This window comes from Aptenodytes forsteri, unplaced genomic scaffold (assembly GCF_000699145.1).
Source record: "Aptenodytes forsteri isolate BGI_AS27 unplaced genomic scaffold, ASM69914v1 Scaffold193, whole genome shotgun sequence".
Lineage (NCBI taxonomy): Eukaryota > Metazoa > Chordata > Aves > Sphenisciformes > Spheniscidae > Aptenodytes > Aptenodytes forsteri.
In genome coordinates, this window is record NW_008795405.1 from 14,772,051 (window position 1) to 14,799,815 (window position 27,765).

The 27,765-nt window shown below is 39.4% G+C and overlaps 1 protein-coding gene across 5 annotated transcripts in view; it reads left to right on the top strand.

Moving 5' to 3' along the window:
- Positions 1-27,765, top strand: part of EML1 (echinoderm microtubule associated protein like 1) — a 132,806-nt gene that overhangs the window by 46,871 nt on the left and 58,170 nt on the right. The window lies entirely within an intron of this gene.

Sequence of the window (27,765 nt, forward strand, 5' to 3'; positions counted from 1 at the left end):
CCCCGGAGAGCCCACCCAGCGGCTCTCCACAGCAGTGAAGGACAGTTTTTAGGTGTCAGATGCCTGTGTGGAGTTAAGGTAGTTGGCCTGCAGTTACTGATTTTTCTTTCTGTTATGTTTTAAGGTAGGGCTAGTGGGGTGGTGGCGTCACCTGGGTGGCAGTGTGACAGGGGAGCTGCTGGGCTGCAGTGACAGGTCATAAAAAAGGAAGAAGGAGGCGAGGAACTGCCAGTATCCTCAGAGGAGGTATTTGGAGATTGGCCTGCATAGTATTTGGGATTATTCAGCTAGCTGGTGTTTACTGTTATTTGGGGGGAAATAAATCTGGTATCCTAAATGTTATGAAGAGTTCTTCATGGTAAACTTTAAGCTCAAAATACCTTATTTTGATTCTAGTTACTGCTTTCTAGCAGCAAAATTGCGAGTATTTGTAATCTCATATTTCATTGAAAATTGATTTGTGGGTCTCTTATTCCTCCAGATTTTAGTAGTGGTCTGGCTTTCTACTGCTATCTGAACAGCTGGAGTCAGGTTCATATTAAATTGCTTCATGGCAGCAACTGCATCAAACATAGCTGCCTCTTCTCTTCGAAGAAATGAAGATGATAAATTTTACATTATTTTCTTTGCGGTGTGGTGCAAGAAAGGGACAGGTTAGCAGAAAACTCTAATACGTGTGGACCTTGAGATTGTGGGAGCAGTTTTTCAGGGCACGACGAGTCGCGCGTGTGGGCTGTGCATTGTGTGGTCACGCCGTATTCTCCGGGCTCTTCAGGAGAGAAAACTATGACTGTGTACGGGGGTTGTACGCTAATAGCAGATGCCTGTTTTGCCTAAACTTAATAAATATTTCATTGTAAGTATTTTTAAAAAGAAAACATACAGCAATGTATTTCAAAGTTTATACTCTAACCCATTCATAAGCAAGCTGTCTTCCTACCAAAGTCCCTGGGCTTTGCTTTTACAGTGTTCATGATAGTAGTGTACATATGGGAACAGTAGGAGTAGCAGCACTTTCCGAATAGTTTGAATAAGCAGAGTAGCTTATTTCTGAGAACTGTCACTTACGTTGATTTTGTAACTCTGAGCACCTATTATACATGGTGGAAATAAGCCGGATGTATTTATGCTGTACGTAGGTTTTAAAATCTTAGTTAATCCTTAAATACTATGTTCTAGAATGTGTTACTGATGAGGTCGCTTGCCTAGCTGTCATCTGATTGTAGATAGTGAGCTCAAGAGCTGTTGTAAACGTGCATTATTCTGTGTTTATAAAAGAAAGTGGTTTGATTCAGAAGCCTTTCCTTTTATGAGTTAGCCTTCAGCGAGACTATATTAGATGAGGAAGAACAAGAGAATCAGGCCTTTGAATACTGCCTTGAGGTGATCATGTATTTCACACAGACACACATGACCCATGAGGAAAAAAACACAGATGGAGGAGGCCAGTGAGGGTTTTGAGGTTGAAAGAGGAAAAGAAAATTGTTTTACAGGGAAGTGGAAAGCTTTTGCAAGTATAATGGGTAGTACAAAAGACGATGTGAAGTTGGGAGTGGGGCAGGCATAAAGAAGAACCAAACAGAGCAAGCAAGTGGTGGAGATGTGAAGGAAAATGTGGTTTTGATATAGGGTAAAGTGAAATACAGAAATGGCTGGTAAGCACTCGAAGTGATCATCGCTGTATGTTGAGAGGTTTTCTGTTCTGAACACAGAAGAAAGGATTAATTTTAGTTTTAAAAGTAAAGACATGATGGAATTTTCTGATGGTCTTGAACTGAAGAAATGATAAAGAGACTGCCTGTACATATTGTGTTTGGAAAGATCAGGATACAAAGCCTGCGCTCCTGTCGGGATAACTGTGGGTCACCTGTAGGGCAGCAGGTGAGCTCTAGCCTGGGCCCAAGGACGGCTGCAGCTTCTCCCACTCCCCGGTCCCTTCTCCCTGCTTGGGGCGGGAGCCAGCCTCAGAGGGGATGGGGGAGGAAGGGAGCAGTGGTGGGCAGGAGGTTGTGATGGGGTTGAGGGAGCAGGATCTTGGCTGCTGGAGGACCTGGTCAGAGAGGAGAGGAGTAATATGAGGGCAAACTTACGCCAAGCCTCCCTTTCTCTCTAGAAGGGGCTCTGGGTTCAGGAGAAGAGTTTGGGTCTTCCTCCCCAGTTCTTTACTCATATGCAGATCTAGTCTGCGTGATTGTTTAGTAACGTATTTTTATGGTTTGCAGTGCATAAAAAAAAAATACAGTAAAAGGAGAAGGAAGGGAGAGAAGAAAGGTGAGGAAAATATGTTCGTTTTGAGCTGCATGTCTAAAATCTAGGGCAAATATTTAGCACAGCTAGTTCAAAGACACCTACTTTCTGTAACTGTGTTTTACAGAACAGTAGGGTAGGGTTGGCATTTGAGAAGTGGTATGTTAATGAACGCAAGTGTCAGACTGAGGTAGCATCAAAGCAAGAAATACAAACTTGCAATGGGATTTTGGGCAAGTTATTCCGTTCTTGTTGCCTTAGTTTCCTTAGTTGTAAACTCAGAGGAAGGTACATACCTACTTTGGAGGAGTTTATCGCAATAGTTTGAAATCTCCCTTTTGATTTTCAGAGGACAGTCTCTTCAGATGCACAAAATGTTTTGTTAGTTGCTATGCCTGTTCTGTTTGTTTATTTTTAAGTAAGACACTAAAATAACTCCTCTTAATGCCTGTCTAAGGACAGTTCTCAACTTACATCTCACTTTCTAGGTAATGAAGAACACTGTTGGTTTATTTTGCACGTTGAAAAGTAAAGCTTGGATAATACTAACCGTGCCTGGTTATAGGTACCCTCCTTGGTATTGATGTAACTTTTATGTAGTTCTTAGGTAGGAAGCCATTATGTTTATCTACAGTCAGTCAGGGTGTTAGTAATGTGTTATTTAAGCAGAAGGTAAAAGTGGTAGCATACTAATAAGGCAAGATAGTGTTGAGGTTTTTAGCATCTGCTTAAAAACTGATGGAGAGAACAATGCTGGACATGAAACTGTACAGAACAAGGCACATACTGGAATTATAGACAGTGCTCATCTCGCCTCCAGCTGATTTATTGAGCTGCAAGAGTGATCAGTAGTGATTACAGGCAGGTCAGGGAGGCATGTAGGGTGTGGGCAGAGGTTCATGGGTCCTCTGACCACAATTCCCTATCCATTTATAGCCGTAATGATGACCTAATGAACATGGCCTGCACCACGCTAATGGCTGTGGGCAGGATTATTAGCCATGTAGAATGTAAAGGGTGAAATCTGTGATTCCTGTGCTCTGCAAAATGCCTGTGTGGACTTAGAGAAGGAAGTGAGAATTTATCCTTGATTCATTTGCAACTTGTAGCATCTTTCTAATGTTCTTCACTTGGCTAGTGGGAAAATTGTAGCTGTCAAATGGCCATTTCTGCAACCACAGATGCCTTGTTTGACAGAAACTTCAAATTTAGAATATCTGGGTAAAGCAGTAAAAAAAGCGTAAAACAAATTCTTTCTTAATGAAATTGATTTCTTTGGCAAGGGATTCCATAATACTAATTACAGTTCTGTTTAACTGATTACCTGAAGTGTAATTCCTAGTAGAAAAACTTAGAGTTTGAGAAAATTTTGAAGTGATACCAACTATATTAACATTTGCTAAAAAAAGGCAGAATAATAAAAAAACCCTCTTAAAAAGTAACAGTTCCTTTTTGCTCCCTCCCCCCAAAATCACTAAATCATATTATTAAGATTTTTGACAGGTAATAGTTTTGATAACTGTCAATAATAAAAACCCTCTTAAAAAGTAACAGTTCCTTTTTGCTCCCTCCCCCCAAAATCACTAAATCATATTATTAAGATTTTTGACAGGTAATAGTTTTGATAACTGTCAGTCACTATTTCTTTTAAGTCATGAAAAGCAAATTGTGTGAATCAGTTCATATACTAGTTTTGGTCAGTTTATTTGAGTTTGAATCTTCTGCTTCTGTAATTGTCCACCATTCCTGAAAATAAATCGAATATATGTACATTTTCTCTCTGTATCTACAAGTGGAGCGATGCCCTGTCGGTGAGGAAGTAAACGCCACAAACAGGAAACCTTTATGGACAGTATTATTCTGGCAGTCAGCTCTTCTTTCCCATTTGACTCTCGTACTTCCTCTCCCTAACCTTCTGAAATACAGCCAGTTACGCTCTTCCTACAGCTGGACCAAAATCGCACAATATAGCATGGATTAGGGAAGGAACAATGGTAAGTTGAACCTTACAGCTTTCAGGTCACTAGTTCGAATCTGTCAAGGGTTGGAAGAGACTGGAATTTGTTTTACTGTGATCACTTCCTAGGAATAATGCAAAGCAAAATTGGATTTAATTTGCTTCTCACTGGGCAGATTCACGCACTGTGTGTATGAAAAGATGTTGCAAGCACATTCAAAAAGATGTTGCAAACATGTTAATAGCATTACTCATGTTTGTTGTTTTTCTCAAAAGCCTATAACAACAGAGACAGACAGACAAACCAGGCTTTCTCATGTTTCGTCTCTAGACCCGTTCTCTCCAGGACAGCAGCATGTTTTGAACTCAGGAGTGGAGGACATACCCTACATAAAGCTTCTATCAGTTTTGTAGGACAGTAGAGATTTTATTACCCAGAATTGCTTGGAGACCATTTTCCTATTTTTCCTTTCACTGAGATTTGTTCTGGCTCTTACAGTCGAACCCTTAAATGTAATGCTGGATTGGACTCTACATTAAGTGTCTGTTTTGCATATTTTGGAGCTATATAGAATATAAGTTGATTTTTTTTTTATCAACTTGCTTCTAGAACTTACTTTCTTCTCTCCTGGAGTAAAAGGGAGGGGTGGCATACAGAAACACATTTTTTTGTACGTGCAGTAATTGAATGCAGAATAAATCAGTACACTATGAAATAAAAATAACTTGCTGTAATGGACACTTTCACAATATATATTATTATACTATTAAAGCTCAAACTATTATTTTTAATAAGACACTGTATAAGTAAAATGAATTCATTGCCCTTTAATTAGCTATGTATTTCCAAATCACGAATTAGTAAAGCACGTTTTAGTCATGGATAGCATTAATTGTAGTTACAGGAGACCAGTTATGAGAGAATCCTTCGGTGATAGTGAAACCTCAATAGAGACTCTGTGCCAGTGTTAGCAGTATGGAGAGAAACTACAAGTATCAAGTATTTTATCATGAATAAAACAACATACAGAATTGCAAATTAAAGCGTTGGGCTCTCAGCAGAAAAACATGCTTTATCTGATCTTCAAGGAGTTTTTAAAGAATTTAATAGTACTTTATAGAGCTGATAAAATACGTGGTTTAAGTTCTAATTAAGAATAGCAAAACTCAGATTCTTTTATTGAAGCTTAAACTACGTGCAAACAATTCAAATAAGGATTAAAATTATATTAGAAGTACATTATTAAAAAGTGAATACATGAGGAGGCAGTGAGGGAGTACGCCAGTCAGTGATATGTTTTATCCTGACTTCCCTCCTGTTTCTCCTTTCCTTAGAAATTTAAGATGAAGATTTTAAAGTTGATACTGCAGTTCTTTTGTCAAGAGAAATTTTGTGAAGCTGTCATGAAGAACCCGTCTTTTGATCATTAAAATCTCAAGGAAGATGCGAGAGAATAAGTAGGAAGGTTGCATGAAATGGTATAATGACTATATTTTTTGTGGGGCGCTTGCTGTTCGCAAATGACACTAATTGGGCAATCATAAGGAATTGTGAAAGCTTAGAGGGAGTGCAGAAGGAACCATGGATGATGCTCTTCTTCCGTGAAACACAATTTAAAATGTTCGTCCATTACATAATTAAAATGTGGAAGTAGCTCCCTGAGGTTTTTAGGGAGATGGGGTGGGGATAATGATATGTTAACATGATTTCACTAAATTAATTCTTTGGAAAGTAATTAAGTGAGATTGTCCTCACTCCATTACTTCCAAAGAGCAAAATCTGACATGGTCCATCATTTTCTTGTCTTGCTTTGAAATGACTGATTATTGAATAAATATAATATACTCATTTGAAAACTAGTATTGGAGGTCTCTAGCAGTGTTTTTAGATATTGTGGAATGTAGAAACTAATTGCCTTTTTGAATTTAAAACCTGAAATAAACACCTCATTGTGATAAAAGCAGTTTGCATTTCTTAATAGCATAGAATAATAGAATAGCCCTGTGTTTGATTGGAAACTCACGTAAGTTTCCTGCAAACTGGAAAGAAGAAATATTTTCTGGTTTTAAGTGTAACTTCTATAATCCAATGTAGGTCAGTATATGAAACATTGCTACTGGCTTGTAGTCATCTGAGAATTGTATGTGAACAGGTGCCTAAGCTAAGCTTAAGTGAGATTCCTAAGATACAGAATAGATGAGTGCATTTCAATATGTAAATAGAAAAGATAGAGAAAACAGTCATTGTTTCAAGCTAGTAAAGGCAAATATTTTTTAATGAAAACTTTGTAAAGAACCTTGTATTTCATGAAAACTAGATGTTTCTTTTTCTTACAACTGTGGTGAAAAACACAACAAACAGAAACAGCTTTTGAGATTCCCGCTGCAGTTCCTGTACACCCAAGTGGGGATGACTGGGCAGTGGTGTCTAGAATTTCCCTGAGGCTATGGAAGGTTTTTATACCCTGAAGTCAGCAGTATTAGGAGCAGCTCTTTTTTATTTTTTCCCCAGGAGGAAAAAATAAAAAAATCATCCTGAAACCTGAGAAAGATGCTGACAGACAGTCAGTTTTGTATTTATTTTATGTGTACTAAAACCAGTTACCACTGTTGCTTCCTTTCCCCTTCCCTGTCCAGCATTTCCCAAAACTGTTTTACACAGACCTATTGCTGCCTAGAAAGCATCCTTCCAACTCCCAAACGGAGATGCTGCTTTAAACAGCTTGCAGGGTCCGGCAGGTGGGTCTTCCTCCTGACCCTGAAGTAAGCGCATCGGGCTTAATGTGTTACATGACATGGTCCTACCACTCAATGTCCGATGAATTGCATGCCGGCGGAGGATGGCTTCTTGGAGGTGAGCGAGGTCTGTGGCTAGATGGGTGGTCTGGCGAGGCTGGCTGGGCCGCAGGGGGCAACAGGGTCTTTATCTAAACTGATAAAAAGCTTACAGGCATTAGCATATTCTGAGACTCAGGCCAGTCTTTATTTGAATCAGTGTCTGCATTGCTGCCTTTTTGCTTTATATCTTCCAAATATAGGCCAAAATAATAGGGCAGTGACAGCCAGGACTATGCTCAAGTGATCTGAAAAACCAGGCCACCTTTTTTAGGTTCCTAACTGTGAACCTAAAAATTGAATTTTGAATTGAATTTTAAACTTAAGGAGTTCATGTCCATGGATTATGAGAGGCGTGGATATAAAGCATATTTAAAATAGCTCAATGTAACACAGTAAACAATTACTGATTGGGGCAAGAGACGAAATCCTGATGCTGTGCAGCTGATAGGAGTTTGGCTGTGGACTTCGGTAGGACTGTGATTTCAAACTCTGAAAACACTCATGGCAAACTCCAGTTGAGTCTAAGAAAATGAGGATTCTTAGAAATTTTGGCGCTCATGGTAAAAAATATATACCACTGTAGTTTAGCCAACTCTGTATAATGCCATGCACGGAGGGAGGTGTGAGGGTAGTTTTTTTTTTTTTTTTCTCCCGTTTATGCTAGACAGTGTGTGTATGTGGCGAGATCCCTGTGGTGGCTGTATTTCAGTTTGGGAATAAGTAATTTCCTCTGTGTTCAGATGTTTTAATGAACTAATTAGGGATCCTTTGGGACAAAAGACTTTATACATACAATTTTTAAGTTAAGCATTTATGTTTTGCAAGGCTCGAGGCCTTTCTCCGCTGAGAAGTGAGACAAGATCCACTTTTAAAATTTGGGGTTTTGGTGTGTGATCTGACAGACGTGTAGGCTGGGGTTAGCTACCGGTGGCATACAGATAAACCTTTTCTCGAATGGTATGCTGCAAGATCTGCAGCTGAAGGGGAGGATACTTTAAAAGAGGTATATGTAAGATGCATGAGCTCTGAGATGCTGTATTTTAGCGCTATGTCTACATTAGCAGGGAATGTGGGACAAGAAGAAGAAATCTGTGAAGCAAAACAGTTGGCAGCGAGGGCTCAGGTATCCATCTGTACATCTCTGCATTTACCATGGACTAGCTCTAGTCTGATGCCGTGTGCCAAACAGACATCAGCACTCAAGCGTTCCTGGTGCACTACTGAAGTGCACTTCCAAGACTTTGCCATCATATAAATGAGAGAGGGGTGAGTGGTGATGATCATTGCATGAGCACCCTCTGCGTCCAAACTAAAATATGTAGAGGGAGCATCGTGAGCAAGTCACCACAGGACTCGTGTTGGGCTTGAGCTGCACTTCTGTAGGTCCAAAGATTTATTCACAGTTGTTTATCAAAAAGCTCATTATGGACACTGGTCATGTTCAGAACTGAAAATTAAAAACTCTTTTGAGCAAAGATTAATGGATTGGACAGAACCAAAATGAAAGCTTTACATTTACAACAGTTCTGCTTTATTGAAAGATCTAAGCCCAGTCATTTTAAAGGTGGCGGGGGGGGAGTATGGGTGTAGCAGTTTACCTGGCCTTTTTATTATTTAATAGCTCAGTGTTTCCACCTCTCTTTTTAAAGCTGAATAAACAGGATACAAATGGTAAGGTTTTTGGTTATGGGATTCCTCCTCTCAGTATGATTGATTACTGTATGGTGGGTTTTGTTTAGATTTTTTTTGCTACACTTGACAGTCTGTTATCTGAAAGACTTAGAATAAGCATGTTATCTGCACAAGTCTGAAAAAAATGTTTGACTATTACACCAGTAGTCTTTAAGAACAAATTTATAGCTAAATTAAATCATTAGTTATCTGAACTGTATTTCAGCTTTCTTTTATGACCTGGATGCTTTGTTTTGGTGTTTGGAAACAGTTAAGAAACTGAGTCATGGGATTAAATGTTCAGCTATGGAACTGAAAAATGTTTGCTGTTGTGTTAAGTGAATGCTTTATGACTAAAATTCATGGAAGTTGGAAAATATGTTTGTTGGTGTGGTCTCCCAAGAGCAATGTATCTATATTTACTCATTTTTTATGAAGTTCATAGTTGTAAGGCATTGAAGTGAAGCTTTACAGCAGTGAGCAAGAGTAGTGTGGTTTATTCCAGCATTGTCTCATGTGTAAGTTATTTGAGAGATTCCATTCTGTAGCTGTCATTCCTAGGTAGGATACTCTTGCTGGGACCCTAACCTCTTACGTGTGAAGACATACCTCTGGGTGATTGATATGCTTATTTCTAAAATTTGTTTAAACAGGGGCAGTAAATACCAGGGCAACCTACCAGCTATTTTTTTTCTTTCTTTTCATTTAGCTTTGCCCGGGGGCAGGGAGGGCGGGAAGGAGAAAGGGTTCTTTCAATGTATCTGCTTCTTTTGGTAAGATTTACCTGGCTTCTAATGCATGTTGATGTAATAAAATCATTCTAACTACTAACTTTGAAGATGAGTAACACTATGTGATAATGTTTCAATTTTTCAATTAAATGAAATAATACAGCATAACATAGATTCAGGGGAGACTGAATAAGGGATGTTAAAGATGACGGGCTTGGTCCTTTGGATGTTATGCGATAAGAGGGTGTATAGGGTTGCTTAGGAGCTGTGGGAGCTGGAAGATAGTAGTATAAAATTCAGGAGACTCAGGTTAAGTGGATTGTGGTCTTGGGAGCAAACCTGATGTGCCCCGCCGCGCCCCGTTCCCATTTTCAGGCTACAATAGCTCTGGCAGATAAGCTGACATATACCATGCTGCTGTTTGGGAGGAAGATCTCGCTTCCCCTTCCCTGTCTTGCTCTCTGTGGTTTTACCCACTCAACACTTGACAGGCTAATTTGTCAGAGTTAATTTAATATGCTAACCCAACAGAAAAAAAATCTCCGCAGTGTTTGTGTGTGGTATTTTGTTTTTGCTTTTGCTGGGTTAAGTTTTCTGCCAGGTTGGAGAATTAAATCAGCTTCCAGAGGCAGCAGAAGATAAATTATAGGAGTAGCGGGTGCTGCAGGCAGACTGGGGGCTTCTAGATTGGCCATTGTGTCTTGTGGAACTGGACCCTTGCTTTTGTCATTGCAGCTGCTTGTGGCACCATGTGTTGCACGGCATCGATAAATTAATCCAAGTTAGAAGTGATACCCATCTGTTTTGCATTGTAGCAGGTAGAAGTGATCCCCTTCTTTTTTCTGTATTGTGCCAGGCGTACCGGTGGTAGGCAAAGTTTTAAAACAATGTGTAAGGCAATACAGGGAGAGGCGGCCAGCCACTAAAAGACTGTAATAAAGAGGAAAAGTACTTTTTGACTGCTGCATGGTAGGCAAAGTTTTAAAACAATGTGTAAGGCAATACAGGGAGAGGCAGGCAGCCACTAAAAGACTGTAATAAAGAGGAAAAGTACTTTTTGACTGCTGCAAGCATGATTTATAATTGAATTAAAAGTTCATATGGGTGGAAAATTACGTATGCATCATAAATTTAATTTTCAATCCAGTTACCCATTCAAAGCACAGTGTTCTAACATAAATTTTTTTGCCATTGAGATTCCTGCATTTCTTTGAATGTTTAGTTTTCGTGGTTGCTTTCATGTGTGTCTGTGTGTGTTTTGTTGTGGTGTTTTTTTCTCCCTGGAAGCTATGAATCTCAACATTTTTTGTAATTCTTCTCATGTTCTTTGCAGAATATGAAATCACATTTGGTTCAAAAAATGTAATGGCCCCAGGCGCACAGGTGTACTCATATTTTTATACACAGAAATTTTAATTCTTAGTTGCATATCATCTATTTTTTTTCTTGCATTTTCAAACTTTGTAACTATGTATTTCTTAGAATTTTCTTTTGTACTTTTGAGAGAAAAGTGTAATTTCTATCAAAAGAACAATGATCTCTTCTTCCTTATATCGCCCTTCTTGGGAACATACTGGTTTCAGAGGCACATTGATCAGATTATTCCACAACTTTGCAGGAAAAAGCATGCCCTAAAAATAGAGCGTGAAATTAATCGGTAACAAACATCATTGGTGTGATGCTGCTGCTCGGTTCTCAGAATCAAGTCTGGATGACTGTGACTGAAGCATTTCTCGTGATTACAGCAGGTTCAGTGCAAGGGGAAGAAGAAGATCCGCAAGATCTCTGTGCGTTGAAGAATTTAAACAAAAATACTCTTGCAGGAGCTAGCAGTCATCCCCAGTGGTCCCGTATAGGAAGGCTTGGATTAAGAGCCTTGCACGGGAGAGAGCAGTTGTGTGTCTTGTTTGTTTACGCTTCCAAAAAGTTGAAGTAAGCCTAAAGCAGCTCCAGTGATTCCTGCAAGGCTCTGTAGGATTTTGCAAAGCCCAGAAACCATTTGCTCGGTGCTGGGTTATTAACCGTGGTAGCTGTGACTTAGAAGGTTGTGAGAGATTTGTGTGCATATTGTTCCAGGAGGGTGTAACTTCAGGGTTTTTCTCATTTCTAGTTTTTATTTTTGAGTTTTTAATTTAAAAAAATGTTTAGCCTCGGGGAGCCCTCTAAATCTAAGCCTTTTACTGCCTCCTGAATTTGGCAGTTGCTTCTCTTTGCTTTAGTCTCTAGGCATGTCTTAGTTTAAGTCTCTAGGCATGTGCGATGTGAAGCTTTGAAGTAGCTGCTGCCTGGCTGAAGCCTCTCGGGGCAGGGAGAAGGGTAATAAAGTTCGTGCTTTTGACTTTTTTTTTCTTTCCAGCATGTAGATATTTTAACAGCTTAACACAAAACACAAGAATAAGTGAAACTGCAGGTTTTTAGTAAAGACCCTAAAAATTATAGAATTGCAAAAGCTGTGTATCTTTTGTGGTTTGGTTTTAATTTGGAACAATCACTAAAATCAGCGGTGGGGAAAAGCATATATATTTTTGCCAGAGTTTTAATATCTAGTGTTAGGAACAGGTTAATCCATTTAAGAAGTGGAACATGAGTTTCAAGGGGGAGATATTTTGTTACAGCCCAGTTTTCTTAGATGATGTCCCATAGACCACTGGCAAGTACCAGAAAAGATGAGGAAAGCTACTTGGGAAAACAACACAAGCTTTTCAATCTTTGTAATTCTGGTTCTACACGGTGTCTGCAAGTCCCATACTCAGTTCAGTGAGCAAACATTTGCAAAGTCCATGGCAGTCTGTATCCCAAGCAGCAACCATGGGAAAAACCTCTCTGCCTTCACCTTTCCTAGCAAAGGCTCTTAGATGCTATCTCAGCACTGCTCGTGTACTTCCCCCAAGAATAAAATATGTGTAGGCCACCTTCTCCTGGCTATTCCTAAATTTTTCCAGCCTGGCTCCCTTAAAAAGAAGTGTCTTGAGGGAGTGGATTAGAAGTAGGACAAATACATCAGAGAGGGAGAAAAGCTATTGCAAACCTCTTGACTTTGGTGAGTGGGTGAAGTTCTTTCTGCTTGGGTGTTCCCAGCTGTGGCATGGAGCACTTCCTGCATCACACGGGTTAATATTAACTAACATTACTAGATTTAGTATTAGTAATTTAAAAACATTAGTGTTAATGCACCCATTGCTCAGTTTACCAGGCTGTCTGGGTTCGTCTGCCGCAGAGACCTGAGCAGCATGGGGTGCCATTTCAGCTGTAGTCTAGGGCACAAGCCCCGTGCAACAAGGGGAGTGTGCCCCGTGGCACTCTGCAGAGGCACCAGCGTTGTTCAGACCTTAGTTTATTTAATTAATTTGAACCATTTGGTTCTGGGTTGAGTGAGGCAGCTTGTTGGGGTTCTGGATCAAAGTTGTTTAATCGGTCCTTACTGATCCCTGATGTTCAACAGAGTGAAACCTTGTTTTGTAAGCCAAGGAAAAATAACTGTTGTCATGACTTCTGTGCACTGTGGAAGCTTTATCATTACTGTAAATGTAGTAGTAAGTTTTTTAGTAGAAACTTTATTTATCTTATTATTAACTATTAACTTATTAACTATTGTTTAATAGTGTAAGAGATCTGTTTTTACTTGTAGTTTATTGTAGTACCTTTTGTTCTGCTGCATAGATATTTATTCAGTTTCTCTTTGTGTATAGCCATTTGTCATACTAAAATTAAATGTTAGACCTGTATAAAAATTTAAAATAATTCTATGCTGGAAACAGCAATTCTGTGACTCCCTTGACAAGTCAGCAACTTGCATGGTTGTGAAATCTTTCCTCTTTTTTCCAGTTACAACCAGTAAGAATTGATATGTTGTTGCTCTTACGAGTCCCTGTTACCTGTCCTTTAGCGAGCTATGGTTAAGAGCTGCATGCTAAACCTCAGTTATCGTATGTTGCAATCTGTATGAGCTGAATTCCCACTTCTGCGTCTGTGGGAGTGGAAACGTGAGGCAGTGAAATAAACTCAGTCCTTCAAGGCTCCTCCCAAGGTGGCTGGCGCAGGGTGCAATGAAGTCCAGGGGATTCTTCTGACCTTTTGTAGACACAAACCTTGGGAAACAAATGAGCATTGGTAAAGTGACTATGTCTCTCAGAATTTTTCAGCCTTTTTTTTTTTTCTTCTTATGATAAAAGTAGCAGCTTTAAAAAAAAAAAAAAAGCTTTTGACACTTTTGACAGACTTCCACATGATAATTAGATTGTAAAAAGAAGGTGTGGGTTGGCAAGGCATTAGATATGAATGATATGCAAGTTCGCATGCATTTTTCTTTAAGCAATGTTGTTGTGCTGAAGATGAAGCCCTCTGAACAGTTGTGTAAAGCAGAGGTTTTAAAGTGAAAACGAGTTGTATCTGTTTGAAAGAATCCAAGAGAAGCTGGAGCAACCTACTGGCACTCTCATTTCTATTTCCGAGTAACTCCTTTGTCTAGGTAAGAAGTTCTTAATACAGCATATTATGCGTATAATCTTAGAACTGTATTAGCTTCCAGTTACACCCAGTGTCTTATTTATTCACTTTCAGATCAACTTTCTGGAATAATAACCTTTTTCTTGCACTGTATATTCTGAGAATTACCCTTCCTGCCCTTTGCATCCTGTTGAGGGCACAGGAAAAAAACGGCTGCAAGAGAAGATGGTTTCTGTGGTTTGTATCAAGGAGGAGGAATGGACAGAAGGAGGAAAGATGAAGCAGGGCTTTGATGCAGCTATAGCGTATCAATTAGTCCAAAAGGAAATGGATTATGGGGAGATATGCGTAAGAGAAGAAAATACATGGCATTTAGTATTCTTGTGGGATTTTGGGACATCCAACTTAATTTGGCAGGGTATCATCAGCAGGTCAAACGTAGTGGTGGCAGCAGAACTGGGTTCAGGTAGTTGCAACTGTCCCCTCTCCTTCTGCCATGTTTCTGTCCGCATGCTTTGGGTTTTGTGCATGTTCTGGGTGCTGTGCCTGCTGGGAGCCTAATTTCATACTTTCCACCTGCTGGATCCCAGCTCCTTCCCGCGACAAACAGGGACCCACTCCTACCTGCTGAAGCCCCCTGAGCTCCCGGCCTGGCAGCGCTGTCAGCTCTCTGCAGTAACTCCTGGTGGGAGGTGCTTGCCCCACGCCCTGGGACCGTGACTCCCGGGTGCAGCTCACAGGGGTGATTGCATCCCTGCGTGTACTGACTTGAGATACAGGGCAAACTCTTCCATAAAGTTAGTAGCAGCAACAGCTGCCTGCATTGCAGGGACTTGTCCATGGGCAGTCGGGAGGCAGTTGTGAGGGCCTGGTCCATGCTGCCAGTGCTTAGATACTATTTTCTTTGCAAATTTTTAGCACCGTTTTGATTTCTTGAGAGAAGGTCAGGCTGAGTTCTGGAGGACTCAGCGCTGTCGGGGGGACCCTTTTCCCACCACATCACCACTCTGTCCCTTTTGACAGGCTGTGAGTCTTCCAGAAATCAGATGTGAGCTGCCAAAATAGCAGATGATGTTTCTGCTGTGTGTGCTGTAGTCTCTCATAACACTGGTGTTAATCAGGCTTCATGTACAGGTCTCAGCAGCACAACTGAATGTCCTCCAGCCCTTGCCCCACCTGACAGTGTAGTCTTTAGCCCCACAGAACAGCTAAGGAGACCCTGACTGAGGGCTGCAGGGGTAGGGCTGGGTAGATTTTACCTATGATGGACGCAGGGAACATCTTCCACTAGATCAGGTTGCTCAAAGCCCCATCCAACCTGACCTTGAACGCTTCTAATGATGGGGCATCCACAGCTGCTCTGGGCAACCTGTTCCAGTGTCTCACCAAACACTGCGCAGGTTGAAGAGCAGAAGCCTCGAGAACCTGCACCATGAGACTGTAGTCCCTTGCAGAGTTTGTAAGGAAATGCAGATTTCTTGGGTCTTGTCTTTGCTGTAGGCAGTTGTCTATGAAACAAAATATTTTTTTTATCTTCTGGTACAGATCCACGGATGCTAATACACTCTCCTTGCTGTCGGTTGTTTCTGTGGATGAAGTAGCAAGCAGATAGAAACTTCCAACACCTCTGGAAAAATTAGGAAAATTAAGCTCTCCTTTTTAAGCTCTGGGAAGTTAGAAAATGTTAGAACTAAGGCTGCATAATGAAGCTTAAAACACAACTGTTTTATTCATGTGTTACAAGATTTTTTAATTACTTCATCACCCCCTATAATTTTCATAGGAATTGTGCCTCATCCATTTCACAGGCTTTCCCTGAGTCCAATAAATCCAGTAAATGTATTTAATGTAAATTTGAAATCCAGTAAATATAAAGGCAGTAAATTTGATATCCAGTTCAAAAGCCTCTCTTTTTCTGGCAAGGAGAGCTAGTAAGGCATTGAAGTACTTGCAATATAGTAAAAAAAAAAAAAAATAAAAATTAATGATATTTTCCTAGGAATTTTTCTTTTTTAACGAATAGGGAAGTGGGAACTATCACACTCTGTGAATGACTCTCAAAATGTATTTTTCAATAAAATACTTGTGTTTTTTTTGTTTTTGGTTTGTTTTTTTTTTAACAGCAATCAGGTGGTTCTTTACCTGGACTACAGAAAACAATATTGTATCTCTACAAGTGGCTCTCAAAACCATTTTCATAGGTTTTGTGGCCTTTGTGACTCCTTCCTCGGTGGTGCTCACTGCTACAGCTGTTGCTTGTTGGCTTGATCAACCAGATCATTTTTCATTTCTCTTAAACTTTTGACTTTGCAAATATGAAATGCTTGGTTTTGGTGAAGAATCAAAATTTGGAAACTGTTTGTTACAAATAAGACCACTGAGCATGAGGAGTTAGGTCACTGACCCAGGGAAGCTGTAGCTCTGGGGGTGAGACTTCTCTGCTGTGGAGGGCACCTGATGTCTGGGGGTTTGCCTAAATGGTCATGTTAAATATTGGGAAAATGACCTTCTGATCTATGTATCTTACCATGAGATTGTTTTATTATGTTTGTGTCTTTTATGTAACTAAGTATTTTCATGCTGAAGCTTTTCTGTACTAGACTTTACTTTTGTCTGTCTTCTGCTAAACTGAAGGGTATTTTGAAAAAGGTATCTCCTGCTTGCCTTGTCTGGCTTACAAAATTGATGTGCTGTGAGCAGATGTTGTTTTCTGAACTCTCTCTTCAGTGCAGTAGGGAGAAATGTTTTCCAATCAGTTTCAGCCTTTTTCCCACCTCTCATAAATCTAGCAATTCCAAGTTCAGTATGTTGCTCAGCTTATTGCCCATGGAAATTACTGCTCTGTGCTGTGTTGAGGAAGCTTACTATACCTGGGTGCCATTTTGGGCAAATCTGATCACTGGAATAATCTTTACATACTTGGAGACCGCTAATCTGTGTTCAGGACTGCTTTTAAAAGTGTACCTGTTTGAATAGTAAATAAAGATTGTAATGTTAAATGGTGTCCTGGCATGTTTTGAATTCGACTTCTGAAGTTGTAGCCTACAAAAAAAAAAAAAAAAGAAAAAGAAAAAAAGAAGGGGTCAAAGAGGGGAAGATAAGTAAATAAGTAAATAAATTCCAGGTTCACAAGTGAGAACCCTGAAAATATTAAATTAATTTAGTTCAAGTGGCTATACTTGCCCTACCTTGTGTCTGTGCACTTGGATACAGAGGTCTGACTTAATGGGAGGTCCACCCACATCCAGAGCTAAGAAGGCGTAGGAGAACTTTTGCCCTAAAGCTGTATGGCCATAGCCTTAAAGGTTTGTCTTTGCTGGTAGGATGCCCTAAAGCTGTATGGCCATATTAGCCTTAAAGGTTTGTCTTTGCTGGTAGGTTTCACCTTATCACGAAGGTTGAAGCTCAGATGCTTGGTAATCACGGGGCGACAAGAGCTTTATCAGCCAGGCTTTCTGCAGGTTCTGTTGGCACTGGTACTTCAGCTCAGTGCCATTAGGAGATGGCTGTTGGAAAAGGATTTGCTCTGCACAGCCTTCGCCCATCTAATCTCTCAGGTGAAACTCATACAGGAGAAGTACTGACTGCCGCCAGAAGGACATCAGTCCCAGAAAGTCCTTGAGGGAGAGGAACGGTCATGAGCCAGGCTCTGCTTGGACCTTGGCCTGGGGTTTGTTCCCAGCCAAGGGCGAATCAGGCACCTGCTGGCTCTCTCCCTTTTACTGAGGACTCTCTGTGTAGCCTTGGGGAGATACAATACTGCATTAGTTGATCAAAGCATACTTGTAAACTTTTTTCGACAAACATGAAAGCTATAAAATAAATTATCTGTCTCCTCCTTCATCTCCTCCTCCATGAAAACCTGAATTTCTTTTAAAAATAGGCAACGTGCACGTCGTCGTAGCATTGCCAAATGCTGCAGAGGGTGGGGCAAGCCTTGGAGTACAACTTCTTCGCTCTCACAGGGCGGCAGGACCACGCTTGCGTAGTGTGCTGGGAATGGCATTGCAGCTGGGTGAAATTTGTGACAATGCTATGCACCCTGCTGTGGTAAAAATAAGAATATGATCTCATGCTAGGGAATCCAGTTAAAAATGAAAAGAATGCAAATTGTATTCAGTTAGAGGAATTGCATTTTAAACCAAATAATTTTTAAGATTATGTATGTTTCTCTGTTTCCTGAAACAAACTTGTACTAATTTTTTTTTTTTTTTAAGGATAGGGAATAAAGGGATTTTTTTCCTTCTCTGTGTCCTAAAAAGCCCTAACGCGATCCTCTTCCTGGTTATTACCAGGACATCTAACACTCTATGAAATTCCGTGTCTCTGGCTGTATTTACTTAACCCTAATTGAACACGAAGATGGAGAATATGGGAAAAATTCCAGTCTGTTGTGGGCATCCTGTGTGCTTTTTTCCCTCTCCCATCCAAGCAAGGTTGTCGCTTCTCATGAGCACTAGATTAACTGGCAATGGTGAAAAAAATTGTACGGTACTGTGAAAGACAGTACTGAACAAGACAGGTTTTAAAAGAAGACTTAAAATAGTTTTCTAAATTTGAAAGAATTTTTTCCTTTAAATATTTAGATTGTGATTTGTCTTTGTGACAACCTGTAATGAAACCTAATGTTATACTGCATTAATTTCAGAAACTAAAATATTCACGAGGTACAGAGTTCTGGAAAAAAGTCAGACCGCTGCTGGAAGTGAAACCATTAGCTGAGGACAAGTAACCAGAGTTTGCAAAAGTGATAAATCTGCTTTTGACATCAATAACCCCTTCTGCAGGTGCAGGAGGAATGTTTTGTTCTCTTCATATTATGTCGCTTACTTTGAGTCTACAGAAAATTCAAAAAGCTGGTAAGCCTTTAAGAAATGTAAATGCCGAATATTGCGGGGGGGTTATATCTTACAAATAAATGCTGTGCAGTAACCAGAGTTTGCAAAAGTGATAAATCTGCTTTTGACATCAATAACCCCTTCTGCAGGTGCAGGAGGAATGTTTTGTTCTCTTCATATTATGTCGCTTACTTTGAGTCTACAGAAAATTCAAAAAGCTGGTAAGCCTTTAAGAAATGTAAATGCCGAATATTGCGGGGGGGTTATATCTTACAAATAAATGCTGTTGATTAGAGGCTGACGTTTTCCAATTCTTAATTCTCAAAGCATATGCTTATGAAATAAAACACAACTATTTGTAATTGATAAGTATGGATTTCTTGCTATTGATGTAGTCTCAGTTTTAGTAAATCTCTAATTTCTTAAATGGAAAAACTGTTTTATTTGCTTATGTATTTCTGAAGTTTAATAGTGTTTTCAATTTGTTTTTTAAAACCTTATGCATATATGATTATAATTTTCATTAAAATGCAGATTATAAGAAATTATAGGTAAAAAGTTAATGGTCCGAGTAAATTTGAGTATCAGTTGCCGTTCTAATATCGAATATGAAAGTGAAGAAATGTATGCTAATGTAAGTAGTTTCTTAAGTGTTTATATAGTGCTGTCTCTAACGTAAAGGCTGCATTTAATTGCAGATCAAAGTGGCTGATATGTCTTAGTGGTTTCTTGCTAGTGTCAATCAACTTTTCTCTAGGAAAATAGCTTAAGAAGTACACAACAAACAAGATAAAATAAAATTGGTTTGTAATGCATTATCACAGGCTGACATCAGTAACTTTAAAAAGATGTTTTAAATCGGTTGTCTTGCCTTTTAAATCTGTCCGGACTGCAAGTAAAAGTAAATCTTTCTGCTTTACTTGCATATGGCATAGTTGAAGAATCCAGTGGAGACATCCTTTTTTTATTTTTTTTTTTTCCCCCCCAAAGACAGTGAAAATATATTGAACTAAGTACTGATAAAGTTTCTAAGAAACGTTTTGCGTGTACCAGTGTGTGAAGTTTATTTGCACATGGTTTAAAACGTCTAGCAGAAGCAAATCTTGCATCTAAGTTGGTTCTTTTTGTCTAACAGTGCTAAAGAAAATATGAAGTCTTATTAGCGTACATCACGAGACAAATTTGAATTCATCCCTTGCTAGCTTTTGTAGGATGACTTGAACGTTGAGCCATAGCTGTGACATGGAGATGAGACTCGTCGTAAATGTTCTCTCATGTTCCACAACCTGCTTTTCTTCTCTCCTTAAGGGTGTGGTACAGGCACATCCTCAGCACATCACCAAGAAGATAACGTGGTAAAACACAGCCCAGCTCTTCTGCCCTGAGATACCTCGATTAATTACCCTACTGGTTCCTTTCTTTACAAGTTTGTGTTAGACTGTATCTTCAGCTTCTTAACTAGGCAGATCCCATGGTGTCACTTCTCTCAAACTGCTATCCTTGTGTTAATATTATGCTACAGAAGGTCGTCTTTATTCTCCTGGCTTTTGTTCACAATGTTGGTTGGGGTTTTTTTTATGGTACGGACTGATCCCAGCGTAATGTGGAGGAATGATAATTTGTTAAAACATTTTCTATTGATTTCGGTGCTCAACAGGGCCTGCACAGTAACTCTGAACTGTAAAGCATTTACATTGATAGACTTCTTCTGGGGAAAACTTCTCTAATTTATTGATGTGCCAAAAATTTCTTCCATCTTCCACTTAAGCACTATTGGAGAAGATAATTTTTAACTGGTTGATTTCCAAATAGAAGCTCATCTACCATCCTCTGGGGAAAAACCAGTAAGCTGCTGGTTATAGCTTGACAGCTACAGGCAGGTCAAGGGCACATGCTTATAATTTTGCTACAGTGATTGCTGAATAATTAGCCACGAGGAACTTTCTGAGAATTTTCTGTTAAGATCATTTTCTTCTCTCCCATTTCGTTAATGAGTACAGTGCACCCAGCTGTGAGGCTCTGAGTGATGATTGCTATTATGGATTTGTCCTTTCAAATTCTGCTTCTAATTTTAGGAAGTTATATTCCTCATCTTTAAGCTTCTAGTGGTAAAACTGTAAAAGGACAAGTTATTCCTCAGTGAATGTTGGGAAATACAGTAATATGATTTTATAAATACTGGACTACAATAGCTAACTGTTAGAGGAGGGAAAATACTCTTCACAAAAATAACCATCTGTAGTCCATGTATAGTAGATGAACAAATACTTGGATTACAAATTTTTTATTAATACAGTTTAGAAGTGGTCTGTTCTCACAAGATGATGCTTTACATTACTGTTCCTGTGGTCCCTTTTAGATCACCTATCTCTTGGGTTCCCAGTGCAGTCCAGACTCCGGCATTAGGCAGATGTGTGGGATAGAGTTGTCTTCTTCCCGTTTCCTCCTACACATTCATACCTTGTGAGGATATGGAAAAACTACTCTGGTCTGTTCAGATTACCTACTGTGAGATGTACCTGATTGTACGCAACTAGGGCATCTCTTTGCAATGCTAATCACTCTTATGTTAAGTACGTGCATTAGAATAGGGATTGAACTGAAAAGTTGTCCTACCTGTTCAAAGACTATGCGTATATACATATATAAGCTTATAGATAGGCGTGGTATTGTTCCTGTAGCTATCGGGTTTAAGTTCTTCATAGTCAAAGCTTTCCAGCTAAAAAAGCATATATGGTGCTTGCACTTTTATCCTATTATATATACTTTTATAACAAAACACAATTAGAGGATTTGACATAATAAAGGCCATTCCTTTAGCGTTCAGCTGGCAACCAGTTTCGCTTTCTGAAACTTCATGTAAAGCAACATGGTTTTACAGTTTTAACTGTAGTTAAAGATTTCTGTCTGTTTTTTCCCTAACCACACAAAATAACAAGATTAAATAGGATAACATTATTTTGGGCTTTAAATCCACTTGCTTCTCACAGTGGAAAGCTCTAATCTGGTCAAATCAGGGTCTAGCAGACCAGTCCAGTATGTACCAGACTTTATGATAAGCTGTTGCCCATATGTGTTGTCATTGTCCCCAGGAGACAAGCCTGGAAAGCTGCTGCTATGTTTCAGGTACGTACAATGTTTTGCATTAGAAAAGTGGACAGAGGAAAGATATTTAGTCTGTGCAATACTGTCAACACTAATCTTTTAAACAAAAGAGCTTGGCGTGGTGTTGTCAAAGGAAACTGACCCTGCTGTTTTATTTTCCCATTGTTCTCTTGCACAGTGAGTCTTTTGGTCTGCAAACGACCGCTGACATTATGCCACAGAAATTGCTACAAGGAGAATACTTGGTACTTTCCAGATCTTGCATTAAGCCTGGCAACGGTGTGGTGGCTGCATTCCCCTGTTCACGTGCCACAGCGAATTGCTTGTGTTCATTTTGCGAGATGTTTTCATTTTAAACCTTGGATGGTTGTGTCTTTTCCTAATTCTCCTTTTTCTCTCTGTTGGCTGTCAATTCAGACAGACTGTATCTGTCAAATAGGTTGTCTGACTGACTTCTGTGCCCCAGACTCAAAGATGCATGAAATGAACCAAAAAGGGAGGACAGGATTTTGAAGACGTAGGAGATGCCTGATTCTATGCCTGCCGCAGAGGGATTTTTTCTGCACTGTTAGAGTTTCAAGCTAAACAGATGGCATTGAGAGAGGTGAAGCGGAGAGGTCATTTGAAAGTTAGTGTTAGTGTGACTCCCAGGGAGCTTGAAGAAAATAGTTTAAGTAACTCAATTACTTGCATGAGATCTCAGTGATGATGTGGGCAGGAGAACAGGCGGTTGCCACATGTGCACCAAATAACATGTGCCACATCTGATAGTTTTGCAGAGTTAGTGGAGTCTGAAAAATGTGGGCCTTTACGGGTGGAAAAATGTTTCTGGAAGTGTAGCATCTTCACTGTTCTTACCTGCTTGCTAGTATGCTGGGTCAAATCCAGTCTATAGTTCTCCCTATCTAAATTCAGCTGCGAGACTGTGCTTTTTTGTTTGCTTGTTTTTTTAATAAATGCTATTCTTAACTTTCCTTTGGTGTCATGGGCTTTCTCAGCAGCTACTGTGTTCCACCATACAGTTGGCTGTATGCTGGGGGTGGAGAATTCCTTTCTGTCCATGTGCATGTTTCATAAGGCTCTAGTAGCGGTCCTAAAGTTCATAGCGATTTCCAAGGAATGTAAATACTTGTACCAATTAATTTCATGAGAAGTGCAGAGTGTGATACACTTACCAATATCTCTGAATGATGGACAGTATTCCTACCAGTTAAGCTCAATTCAGGCTTGTTGGCACAATCTGTATGTTTATGGTAGAAGAAGGGCATCTCTATGTGCAGGTGATGCTGCCTTTTCATTGCCATCCTTTGCCATGTTTTCCATCATGTGGATTATCTTTAATTTTTGCCAGAGACCACTGCTGGAATTTGCTATCCCCAGAAGGCTTAGATTTTCTTTTCAGATGTCCTGCAGAGTGTCTGAATTCAGGGGCAACTCTGGCAAAGACTTTAAGATGCTGCTTTTAAATTGTATTATAATAGTGTCTAGCAACAACACCCCCATCAATGGCTAGGTACTTTATGATCATATAATGCACAGAGTATATCCTGAAAAGTTTTGGAAGCACTTCAATTTGATCCTGTTACTTGGTGCTCCAAAGACACCATGTAGATTGAATAAACTCAAATTTGTTTGCCAGTCTTTGGAGAATCAGTACCTAATGTTTCCACTACTTAATCAGCTGCCATGGTCTGAGCTGGACAAGACAGTCTCAAAATTAATGTCTGCATAAAGCAAAGGTGGAATATGTTTAATGAAGTAGTTCTTCTGGGAGGAAAATGCCAAGTTTATTTTAATTTTAATTATTTCCTACACCATTAATGTACAGTTCAGATGTAGTTTTCCAGCAGGTAAAATCTATAGAAAATAATATGCATTTTAATATGCTTCCTTCTAACTAATAGTGTAAGTATGTCATTTTGCTTTAGCCTACATAAAATGAAATAATATTGAAATAATTATTGTAAACAGCATACACGTCCTGTTGTTGGCTTTGCTTCAGATGTTTCTTCACATTTGGCTAAGTTCAAGTAATAAATTACTGAAAAACTGGAAGGCGCTCTGGAAGCAGATTAATCATCTGACTCAGTATTGTCTTTTAGTTTGCCCTAAGAAATCTTTCCAATCTATGAGATCATGGTTTATCTGGTTGGAAAATTTAAAGAGAGGCATGAAGAACATTCCCCTCTTTTGCTGCCTTCTCTTTGAAACCTGCAGGATCTCAGCAAAGCATAAATGACAAATGACACTTCTTTCCAAGCTTTACCACAAATATGTGTTACGATGAAAAAATCAGGCATCTGAATTGATACCTCCTTGTTTTATCTAATTTTGGACATTGTAGGTAGCATGTATGTCATGAGATGTAGATTTACATGTTTGAGTCAGTGATTTAGACTTGCATTATAAACCATGAAAAGAAACGAACACTTGTAGGATGTAATTCACTTCAGATTCCTAAAAACAGGTTGCATAAATTTCGCCTTAAAAGTCCTTTTTCTTCCTATTGATGAAAAGAGGCAATGATTAATTCTAACATGCTATGGATGCTGCCCATGTAGGTGATTCGATGTCTCTTCTGTCTGTCCATGGGGAAAAGTGGTGGTAGTGACTGATAAGGAGATCTAATGCTTCAAGGCAAATTGTTAGGATTTGTAGTCTCCTTCATACACCTTTCAAGATAGTGAACATCTGTGGGGTTTATGACAGCTAGATTGCAAAGAGGTCACCAAACCTAAACATACTGACACTGTTAAAGAGTTGTTAATGTTGTTGAATTTGGCGTCACAAAAAGTAGTGTGTATTGACATAAGGTATTCTTATTATATGGTAAAGCTGTGCAGTAACAGTTGTGTATTATTGCTGCAAATTTCTATTTATGTGGATTTCTTTTAGAAGCATGCTTTATATTTACTTGGATTCACCTGAAGGATTTTGAGGATCTTTACATCGTGACTATAAAGCGCTTTTCTCTCAGTTACTGTAACTGTACAACCAAAGCACGCTTGTAACCCAGCTGCCATGCGAGTGCATGCGTGGACCCTGCGAGGGAAAATGTAGCCCCGGGCTGGACCACCCCAAGGCACAGCAGTCGGTGGCCTCTTGGCACCTCACAGCCGCCTTCCTCCGAACCCCCTGTGCTCCCCTCCCAGCCCACTCTGTGCGAGGTGGTGGAGTCTGAATGAGGATGTGCTTTATCCATGAGAAAATGTGGAACTAAGTGCCATAAAATGTATAGTCACTTTAAATTTAATATTGGCTTGGGAACAATAATAATAAGATGGCTCTACTTGGAGTGTAAATTGCATTACAAATGTGTGCTAAAAATTTCCTTGCAAATGTTCTTTGCTGTGAGGATGAGCTGTATACTGCAGAGGCAGATCACAAGTTAGGCTAACAAATACAGCTTTTGCTCTTGTGGGCAGAGTGGATGACATCTGTTGTGACTTTGTTGTTGTTGTTTGGTTAGTTTATACCATTAATTATTTTTTTTCTTTTCTGGTACCATACCACTTTGCTTATTTGTCTGCATTGAAGTTGCAACTTCATTGCTCAATGTACTCGGATGTAATGATCTCAAAGGCAAGAACTTTCCATCCTCTCCTTGCATAACAAACAGGTTATGCTTATTTTATAATTGAACTTTGCATTCTTCAAAAGAGACAGTTTTATTATATTCTGTGTCTCTTTTCTAGCTTACTTGTATATGCATGCAAAGGGGAGGCAAAGTGAAGTGTGACTGGACTCTAAGAAATTTTCAGTTGCAATCTTACTGAAAATTGTTACAAAGTTTATTCTTTTCTGCATCCTTGGAAGGGAACGGCATCCAGCGCAGTAACCACCAGAAAAGAGCAAGTTGTAGGTTGCAACAAGGATGAGGGTTACATTCACAAGCACCAGGAAGAACAGTGACAGCAGAAGGCGCAGATGTGCTCCTTCCAGAGGAAGGGTTTGCTGGTGCTTGTTGGTCAGCAAGAATGCGAGGGGAAGAGTCACAGTGGCAGCTGGGAGAAGGGGGAGGAAGAGGACAGGTACCTCTTCGTTAGTGGGAGTGATTCTTACAGAATTGTAAATAAACCAGTGCCACTAATTTACTATTTGAAGGTTTATGAGCAAAAATACTATTTCTTTAAACTTAAAAATTAGTGAAATTGATACTTCAGTGAAGATGTTTTCTTCTGTAACAAGGGCTAGAACATTTTAACACCAACCAATTTCTCCCTGGGTTTCCTTCTCTGCCCTGAATTTGGGAACCGGCTATTTTTTGTTGACTGAATTCAGATGCTGTGCTGTATTGAGTTTGGCAGAATGGCTGAAGTTTGAATTTGGCTTGTATTGGTTAAATCAAGCTTTTGATTTGGTTGCCTATTGTCCAGTATGCTAATCCGTGTTATTTCCAGCTGAGTTAAAATGTAAAGTCATTAGAGCAGCGTGGGCCTTTTGTTTGTACAAGGAAAGGTTAAGTTCTGCAGGCAGCTCATACTGCTGCCAGCATGGCTGCTAATCTGAGTTTGGGGATTAATTACCTGTAACAGCTGCAGGACAGAGTCCTGTGCTGAGCAGAAGTCTGATTAGGCCAAAGTTTGGAAAGTTTCATCATGGGGAAAGTTTTTCAGCATTTTTCAGGAACTTGAGTTCTGATTTACTTTGTTTAGAACCGGATACTTACGTTACCACTATGTTCAGCCTAATAATATCCTAATGTTGATATTTTAAATATGCTCTGAAAATCCTATAACAGAATTAACAAGCAATTTAAACTATATGAGCCTGTAGCTATTTATGGACTGTCAATATTGTTATAGTCTTTGTTTCTGAGTTGTTTCTAATTCAGCTTTTGGTAACTGCAGATAGCTGTTGGGGGTGCGAGGGGTAAGGAAGCCAAAATGCAGCTTATGAACAGATTTCAAAACCAATTTGTATTGGGGTGGTTTGGAGATGAATAGATTTTTCCTTTAATTTTAAATGCAATTTTTCCCAAGACCCTTCTGATTAAAAGTTTGTATGTATTAACATTTTTGGACATGCTTTTAAATGCACTCAGAAGCTGTTGTTTTCCTGTTTGAAACTCTTACTTTGTTTTAAAATTCAATACTAGTTGTTATTATTATGCCCAAGCCATTTAACTTTCATTTTATGCCCTTGTACAAAAGAAGTGGAAAACTCTGGTTTGGAATGGAGGAGAATTAAGTACACAAGAAATGAAAACAAATACCAGCTTCTTCACAAAGAGAGATTGGCTTTAACAGAAGAAATATGTTCTTCTTCCTAACTTAATATTGTAAGGAATTACAATGTTTCTGTGTGATAGGAACTGCAGTGGAACGAAAGTGGTCATTTAGGAAAAATATTCTTATTACTAGTTTTGGGCGGAAAAAATGTGTAGTCCTCATCTGGGAGTTGCAGGCTTTAAGCTTCTGTGGATTATTTCCAAATAATGGGTGAATTGTATGCAAAGTAATGACCCTTTTAAGAATTTGCAGGCTAAGAGTACAATTAACTGAGTATTTCTGAATTTGTTTCATGTTTCTAGTTCAGTCAGGGGAATGTTCTCATAAAGCTGCTGGTATAGATTAGGAGTTAGCAGATGGGGTTAATATCTATTCTCCAGTCTGTGGATGATAACTTGAAAAAGCGTAAGCCTATCTATTGCTTATATATGTCTAATGTATATGTCTGTCACATATGTGAGAAAGAAAAGTCTGGAAGGGTGTGTAGCATATCAGAAAGTACAGCTTTCTACCTAAATGACTGCCAGTGCCAGGATGTTGTGTTGAGCAGAACAGCGAAGGGAGGTTTCTAGTTCAGTCAGGGGAATGTTCTCATAAAGCTGCTGGTATAAATTAGGAGTTAGCAGATGGGGTTAATATCTATTCTCCAGTCTGTGGATGATAACTTGAAAAAGCGTAAGCCTATCTATTGCTTATATATG